Source organism: Manis pentadactyla, chromosome 10, assembly GCF_030020395.1.
Source record: "Manis pentadactyla isolate mManPen7 chromosome 10, mManPen7.hap1, whole genome shotgun sequence".
NCBI classification, from domain to species: Eukaryota; Metazoa; Chordata; class Mammalia; order Pholidota; family Manidae; genus Manis; species Manis pentadactyla.
The window spans coordinates 38,597,903-38,607,654 of NC_080028.1; positions in this window are offsets into that span (position 1 = coordinate 38,597,903).

Genomic DNA, 9,752 nt, shown 5'->3' on the forward strand with positions numbered 1-9,752 from the left:
GACCATGTTATCTGAGAGCTATGCCCTGCTAGCAGAGCCCAGCTCTGAACCCAGAATCGATGAAGGCTGATAGATGAGTCCAGAGTAACCCAGAAAAAATAAGCCTTGGGGTTGAATTCTAAGTCTAGAAAGAGAAGTATGCATGGTATATAGCAGAATGAGGGAGGACCAGATCGTGAATCTTAAGACCTGGGCTTGAATCCCCACAGTTACTGGCTATGTGGCTTTGTTTCTGAGCTTTGTTTCCTCACCTGAAAAATGGCGATAATGATGATGATAACTATTTCATGCTGTTGTTGGGAAGATAGAATGAGATCAGTAAGATAACTAGTCTGTTATTATTAGGAGATAGAAGCTTAGAACCCTGAAGGCCAGAGGGCCTCAGGGGCTTGAGGACCTGAGAACAACCTGTCTGGAGGCCACATTCTGGGGGAGAGATGCTCAGGACAGAACTGAAGCCAGTGGGCTTGCTGATTCTGGGAGAGAACCAGGACTAGAATGTAGCAGGGTTTGGGGGCTGTGGCTAGACTTCCAGGAAAAAGCCCTCAGGCCATGGCTCTCCCACCCAGCACTATTGGGCGGGGCCAGTTTTAGCCACACAGTGGGCACAGTGCCAGCCTTATGGGCTCCAGTCACCTTCCAGGAACCCCAGAACCCCTACCCCCACCTATCCTGTTGCAATCCTCTGCAGTGGGCGGAGCTGCCTAGGAAGTCCCACCTCTGCTCCTCAGAGGATGGAAGGCTTGATGCCTATTTATTTACCCCTTTTCACAGGCATCCTGCTCATTTTAACCAAAGCTCATTCTTTGCTCCCTCTGCTCCCCTCCACCAGGATGCTCTTCTTGGCCCATTCTACCACCCAAGGCAGTATGGAGTAGAAGAGAGATCTGGGTTTGACTCTCAGCTCAACCCTTAGCAGGGTGCACCCAGTTTACCCTGGCTAAACAGGGAGAACAGAGCTTCCGTCACAGGTTGTTGTGAGGGATCAGATGAGACGATGTACATATAGTATATTAATGTACATTTCTTTTTTTTAATTAAGGTATTATTGATATACAATCTTATGAAGATTTTATATGAGCAACGTTAATGTACATTTCTTATACATAAAGTACATTCATGTTGGTTCTGATCCACTCTCCAAGGCCCAGTTCATCCAAGTTCAGTTCTATCTCCACAACACTTTTTGTGGGTATGTCAGCCCATACATATATTTTTGTTGTTGTTGTTTAACTCCTTTATAATTATTTTATGTAGCAGATAATTAATAACCTCATTTAAGTATTTTATTTCCTAGTTGAACCATTTGATTTTGTGTTTTATTATTATAAGTGATAATAATAAAACTGTATTAGTGATAGTATAAACTGTATTGTACAAAACTTGTCTTGGGCACCATTGTGTAATGGTTAAGAGCATGAGTTTTAAAGTTGGAAATTTCTGCATTCAAATCTTGGCTCTGACAGTCACAGATCTCAAGCATATACTTTAATCTTTCTGAGCCTAATTTTACCCATCTGTAATGGGAGGATAACAAAATTTATGTTATTGTGAGAAGTAAATGAGTTAAAAACCAGGTATGTGTTTTCAAGCCAGTGATTCAGTGCCTGGGATATAGAAAGCATTATTAAATGGCACATATGTAGTACATCTTATAACATAATTAAATAAATATTCAGTATATTAAATTATTGTTAGGTAATAAATGAATTTTTTACTGGGAAAGATTGCATTTTATATTTTGTCTTTTCTATGTATACCTCAAGGTGCCCAGTTATGAGTACAATAGGTTATCACTCTCTCAACAAATATTTATAGAGTATTTACCAAATTGCTGAATTTGGAGGATAACAAGATAATTAAGGTGTAATCCTTGCCTTTGGGCACTCACTCACAGTCTAACGCAGCAGACATGTGTATTAACAGGTAAGTGGATGTAGCCCATGATATAAGAATGGATAAATCAGGTTTTTTGGGAACAAAGGAAAAGGAGCAACTAACTCTCTCAGGAAAGAGGAGGTAACCTTTCATTAGTCTTGAAAGATGAAGAGTCTGAATTTTGTAGGGAGAAAAATGGGGGACAGTGTTCTGGGAAGAGGAAACAATATATGTAAATGCACAACTGTGGGAGAAAGTCCCCAAAGGTTTGATCAGTTACAGTATATGGGAGCCCCAGTATTATAAAAGGAGGTTTGGTTGGAGGGGAAGTTTCTTGGGACAGCAGAGTAGGTCACAGTGACCAGGCTCAGGGCCAAAAGTCTAGCTGCTTATCAAAATTCTCAGATATTCCTGTCCCTTCAAGTATCCTGGGGCAGTTTGGGCTGACCTACCCTGGGGAAACTCAAACAGCTGTACTGAAGTGCTTCCAGTCTCTAGGAGAGACCATCTTGGCCACAACTGACAGGAGTGGTGCCCTAGGGTTTTCACTGTAATGAGCCTGCACCCTTTAATTTCCAAGCACTAGGAGATGAAGGAGGAAGTTCATCTAATTTGCCTTTGGGCTGCTCCCTCCAATTCACTAATGTTTAAAGTCCTTCACAAGCAGGCTATCTCCACACCAGTGCCTCACACTGTCTCTGTTGGCAGTTCTTGTCTGTTTCTCTCCTGTTGCCCCTGAAACTCTGCCCATAAGCTGGTTGCTTCTTCTGCCTCTGGCCATGTTTTCCCTAAAGAGAGAATTTTCCAGAGAATGAGACACCATGAAGAGGAAGGTATAGAGCTCCTGCCCTTATCTTCCCCCAACTGTCAGCTTCCATTTTCCAGAATAAAGAGATAGAAAAGGAGACATGGAGATCCATATTGGGATTGGTGGAGAGTCAGCATCTCAGACAGGAAATGAAACGTAGATTTCATTGCTTCTTTCTCTGGTGGGAGGAGAGGTAGAAAGAAGAAATAAGGGAAAACCAATGATTGGAAAAGAAAAGAAAGCTAGCACAATTCAATCCAGACAAAATCGTCTGAAATGTTGAAGTGTCTCACCCTCTGTTGACCATTTTCTGCCCTTTTTTCTCATACCCTAACAGGCCTCCTCCCACCCAATTACCTCTTTTTCCTCAAGGACCTCTAAACCATTGGTACTATCTTTTTATTTTATTCTTTAAATAATCCACCTACTCCCCTTCATATCCGGAACTATAAAGTTGTAGACACTTGTTAACTTCCTTGCCCTTTTCCCTCCTCATTCAACTTTCCTGGAAAAAAATACCCAATTCTGGTTAAATCCAACAATACAGCTTTTCCACATCTATACCTATAACCTGTACTGATAGACAAAATCTCAGAATCTTGTTCACTAGTATCATTTTAAATTTATGCCCCCAAACCTCAACCTTGTGCAATAATCCCACATTTTCCTGGTAAATTCTCCTTTCTACTTTGCTCAGTGACTGTTTCACACCTTCTCTCTTCTAAAATCTCCAACACCCCTTTCACTCCCCTCTCAGTAGATAACCTTGCCTCATATTTCAGTGGAAAAACAGATGCAATTAAATGAGATTGTTTTATTTTTCCAATACCAAATCCACAAACCTGCGTGCATCTATTTCCACATGCTTGGCTTTCTGCATTATTAAGAAGAAAGAAGTACCCCTCCTCCTTACTAAGGCCATCTGCTCTTAGCTCTGCGAAGAGATGAGAAAATTAGATTCCTCTGAGTGGATAGCTAACATTCAGATTTGCACCCCAGCAAGGTTGCTCTCCATACAGCTGACTATGTGGATTCAGTCCCAAGAAACAGTGATCAAATAATTCAGAGGTAAGGTTGAACTGCCGGGTGGTGGTATTAAGAGTTCATCAGGTAGAACTCCTAACCCAGTCCCTTGGATGAAATCAATAGCTATATAATCCCAGGAAGCCTTTTCTTTGTGGTCTTAAGATTTCATCATAATCATACTTTGGGGAGATACTTCCTACACTTCAGAGACAAAGCCAGATTGCTGTTAGGTCAGAAAGATGCTACCTTCTCTGTTTCCCCAAGAACTGCTACACTGTCAATGAGTTCCCCACTGAGACCCAACACTTGAGGGATCTTCACCAGTCATCCTGTGGAGGGGATGTGCCTACATCTCCAAGTCAGCAGTTGTAGCCGATGATACTCTTCTGTCTGTGGTTACCACTGTTTAGGTTGCTTCCCATTCTGCGTGGCTGGAGTAGCAGCAATCTATGATTGCTTTAGCAGGGCAGAGCAAGCCCTGGGCTGAGAGTTAGAGCCCTTGACACATCTTGGTGAACAGTGTGTGGCCCTAAGCAACTTGAAGCATTTCCAAGTCTCCAGTTCCACTCGAATTTGGAAAGACAAAATAACAAAAAACTTCTCTCGTTATCTCTCTGAGTACATGAAATAAGGCTCCTTCCACACTTGGGCTGATGTTGGCGTGATATGAGATAGAAACATTGTTGATTTTTCTTACGAGGATCCAAGCATGAAACTTGAATGCCCAAAAGTTGATTTTGGTCAATTAATTCAGCTTGGGAGAACTCACTTATGTTGACCAAACTTAAAAGACCATGATATATATAAGCCATATGGTTGATTTACGTAATTCTCCATAAAACTTATAGTAGCCTAGATAATCTTATTGACTGATCAAAATAGTTGACAACTTTGGAAGTCAAATATTATAATTAGAAGGTTGCTTATTGAACAAGTGGAATTAGTTGGATAATTTTAATGGCCAATAGAACTGCACCCATCTTATAAATATATAAAATTTTCACCTGTGCCAGCCAAACAGGGAATCTTCTTCCCTAAATGTCACTGGAGAAATATTGACAATATTTTTTTGGTTGAGGAGGAGGAATTCTATGCAGGCTATCTCCCCCTTCTATGAAGACAAGGTACAATTCAACTGATTGGGCTTCAGCTCCAGCAAGTTAATATAATTGATTCAGTTTATGTTCACTTCAGCCATTTTATTATAATTGATTAGGTTAGAGTTTGATGTGTTAGGGCTCCAGCCACTTTACTTTAAGTGATTAGGTTGCTAGAGCTCTAGATATGTTGATAGAATTATGCTTTCCTGAAACTACACCAGGTCATTTGCTGCTTCCACATATGGCTGATCTTATCCATTACACTTGAACTTTTCCTAATTTCACCTGTGGTACACAATCTTTTGGGAGCATTTTTTTGCTGTTACTATTTATGTTCAGTGCAACTTGAAGAACTGCAGTGGCTCCTATCTGGTCTTTCTGCTTTTCATCTCTCCAGCTTTCCTGCACACACAATTGTCAAATTAATCATCTTAAAATTGCTTCAATGTAACCTACAAAATAGGAGAAAATACTTTATCGCATATCTGATAAGTGCGTAGTATCCAGAACAACAAAAAAACAAAAAGAAAAAAACAATTAAGAAATGGGTAAATGACTTGAATAGACATTTCCCCAGAGAAGATTTATAATGGCCAACAGCACATGAAAAGATGCTCAGAAAATTAGTCATTAGGGAAATGCAAGCAAAACCAGTTAAACACCATTTCATACCAACTAGGATGGCCATTAAAAAAAAAAGGAAAGTAAGTGTTAGTTATAGTGTGGATAAATTAGATTAGAACCCTCATGGTATTATGATTGGTGCACATGGTGTGTGTGTGGGGTCACGGGGAAGACAGTGTAGCACAGAGAAGACAAGTAGTGACTCTGGCATCTACACTGATGGACAGTGACTTCAGTGGGGAATTGGGGGGACTCGATAATATGGGTGAATGTAGTAACCACATGTTTTTCATGTGAAACCTTCATAAGAGTGTATATCAATGATACCTTAATAAAAAATATATAAAAAGACTGTATACCTTTTCTTAGAAGAAAACATAGGCAAAATCTCTTGAATATAAACATGAGCAACTTACAAAAAATTAGAACCCTCATACCTTGGATTGTAAAACAGTGCAAGTGTTATGGAAAATAGTTTGGTGGTTTCTCAAAAAGTGAAACATAGAATTACCATATGACCTACCAATTCCACTCCTAGGTATATATCCAAAAGAACCGAAAATAGGTATTTAAACAAATATTTGTCATGCAAATGTTCATAGCAGTACTATGCACAATAGCCAGAAGGTAGAAACAACCCAAATGTCCATCAACTGAATGGATAAACAAAACAGGATATATCAAACAATGGGACATTATATAGCCATGAAAAGGGGTTAACTAATGATTGCATCTTGAAAACATTAATTAAGTGAAAGAAGCCAGATGCAAAAGGTCACATGCCATATGATTTAGTTTCTTTGAAATATTGATAGAGACAGAAAGCAAATTGGTGGTTGACAGGGCCTGGAGGGAAGGGGAAATTGGGAGTGACTACTTCATAGGTCCCAGGTTTTCTCTGGGTCTGATGAAAATGTTTTGGACCTAGATACAGGTGGTAGTTGTACACCTTCGAGAATGTATTTAATATCACTGAATTGTACACTTTAAAATGTTTTTTTGTTACATGAATTTTGTTTCAATAGAAAAAATGCTTCTATAATCTCATGCCTCTACTCAGATGTGTTCAATGGTGTCCAGTTATTTATAAGATAATATATAATAATAGTAAATAACAATAGTAGAGCATTTAACAGTTTACACATATTTTTACACATATTATTTCATTTAACTCTTACAACCTTATACTCATTTTGATATTTTTTCTTTATTAGTTTTTAATTATAAAATACATTCTCATTGTAAAAAAGCCAAACAATACCAACATATGTAAAGACAAATTAATAATCCACTCTTTCCATCCCACTCTCTAGGGTAAGATATATTAATACTTCTCTCCACATTTCTTCTATGTTCTCTTTGCCTGGAATTCTCTTCCCCCAGATCTTCACATGGTTCATTCCTGTACTCCTTTCAGGTCTTCAACCAAAGATTTCCTTCTTAGTAAGGTTTATTGAACTGTCCCTCCTGCTCCCAGTGTGAATAGTACCACTCCAAATTGTGCAACATAGAGGAATTGCCCCTTAGTCTCCTTTACAGTTTTAATTTTCTCTGTAACATTTATCACCAGCTAACCTCTTATACAGTTTACTTATTTCTTTGGTTACTGTCTGCACCTACTCCCCTATAATGCAAGTTCCATTAGGGCAGGAATACTTGTCTGTTTTGTTTACTGCCAAATACCCAGTGCCTAGAGTTAGTGGCTGGCCCACAACTAACATTCAATTAATATTTGTTGAATGTATGAAAAGAATAGAATAGAAAAATTGGCAAACATTTATTCATAATTAGAGTCTTACATTTTTAAATAAAAAAATGCAGTTGTGCCACTTAAATTCTTCTGCAGTTTATTTTTTGTTTAACATGCCATCACCATGTCTCCAGGTTAATACTATAGCGCTAACATAGCTTTTTATTAGTTGCATATTATTCCAAAGTTTGGCTGTACAATAACTTATTCAGCCATTTCCCTATTTACAGACAATAACGTTATTTTTTGCCATTGTAAACAATGTTACAATAAGCATTCTTGTATACATATCATTATGTACTGAGTTATATTTTTATTTCTCTAGGAGAGGATGTACTCATGTTTAATTTTACAGAATAGTGCCATAATACTTTTCAACAGTGTAATGGTTCCAACTCCCACAGTCATGTGGTCCCACTACAGCAATCACAATCTGGTCACACAGTACTTTTCCAGTTTTATCTCCATCCTCTTCCCTGTTTTTTACTTTGAATCCTTTGTCCCATGAAATCAATCCCTCAAAGATTTCTTATGCAACCACGAAGACATTATGCTAAGTAAAATAAACCAGACACAAAAGGACAAATATTACATGATTCCACTTTTATAAGGTACTAGAATAGTCAAATTCATACAGACAGAAAGTTGAATAGTGGTTACCAAAGGCTAGGGGAGGGGAGAGCGAGGAGTTATTTTTTAGTGTGTACAGAGTTTCAGTCTAGTATGATGAAAAAGTTATGGAGATAGATGGTGGTGATGGCTGCATAACATGTGAATGTGCTTAATGCACTTAATGTACTGAACTGTACACTTAAAAATTGTTGAAATAAATTTTATGTTACGTATAAAAATAAAAAACATTTTATTTTACAGTTAGTAAAACAAAAAATTTTTCTTACACATCCCAATGCCATACCTTTATTCCTATCAACCTCTATCATTTCATCAATGCATGAATGAATCAAGGCCTAACTTCTCTCAGACCTGATCCTCACTCCCACCTCAATCCCCAGGTATCACTCTCTTCACAATATCTGTGCCCCTTATTTGGCATTTAATTCTAAACTGTCCTCTGACACTGCTCATTCGTCTTTTTATCTTGCATTTTTGTGAATATTTACTCCATTCAGTAAACACTTCTTGAGGGCTAGGTGCTAAGGAAATAAAATAAGTGGGACAAATCACTGCCTCAGATGGCAAGTGGCAAGCTTGGTGAATTAGACTGATGTGTCACAACATCACTATTATCAGAGTCAGCAATGGCAGCAAGGAGGAAGTGTCCAACTCTACCTGGGGACATCAGGAAAGGCTCCATGGGGGGAAGATGTTTTGTTTTAAAAAATATATTTTTCTCCTTTTAAAATAGCACCTACACATTTTAGAACACCTGGAGAATATGGAAACATTGAAAAAGTCCTAGTTCTTCAAAACAACCACTGAGTCACATTTTGGTATATTTCCTTCCAGTCTTTTCCTCCACACTTTTTCAATAAATTGTTTGTAACCATATATACATGGTCTTATATTATGCATATGTATATATGGGGAGGGAGGCATAGCATTTTCTATTTGATTGATTCTTAAAGGTTTTCCAGATGATGGGGAGATGGAAATAAAAGGAGAGGGAATGTTCATAGAACTTTAACACTAGGTTGGGCCTTAGAAAGCTCTGGTTTGAGTCTTCCCATTTTCCAGAAGAGGCAGCTGTAGTCCAGAGAGGGTACAAGGACTCGCCAGAAGTCTCCCACTTACTAAGACAAAGTCATGACAAGAACCAGTGTCTTCAACCAGCCAGTTGCCTTTCCCCACCTCACAGTTACCCAGTAGGCTGGACACCTAAGAATCAACCATCTTCTGGAACACTGTCTGACTGTTAAAATTTGTCAGTTACTCCACAATCAAAGAAAGGAGCCAAACCAACCCCACCATGAACCAACAACATTACACATTTTTCCTCCTTGTGGTCCCTATAAAACATCTCGCACTGGTGTAAGGTGCTTCAGGTAGGACTGGGGTACAAGAGAGCTCTGTGCCACAAGTCTTGAGGAGCTAACGATATGTTAGCTCTGTAGATTGTTTTGTATTGTTCTATACTTTTCTCGTAGGTCATCTGACTCTACAGTGAAATTACTAGAAAAACTCCTGGGTAGGTTTGGATGCTCTTCTTGCAGAGCTCTTAAAGACAGAGTTGTCAGAAACAGGGGAAAAAAATCCCTTTGTGGGTAATATACAGCCAACAGAAGGTGTCCCTGATCTAAAGGGGTTTGGGACCAAGGAACCTAGGGGTAAGGGAGCTCTAAACTTCATCAAAACCCTTCCCTGTTGTGCAATCTTTGCATTCAGTAAACTTCTCTTTTCTCATTTTGCAACGGCTTGTCCCTACTGGAAAACCGCAGACCCTGCTCCCTATGCCCTTTTTTATCCTGGACCCTTTACCCCTTTATCCCTCCTACTCATCTCTGGTCTTCATTTTACGTCTGGTCAAAGAAAATCTGCTTTTAGAAACTCACTGGCTTCTTCTTCTCCTTCCCTGCACCCAGCAAAGCCTGGGACTCCAGGGGACTCG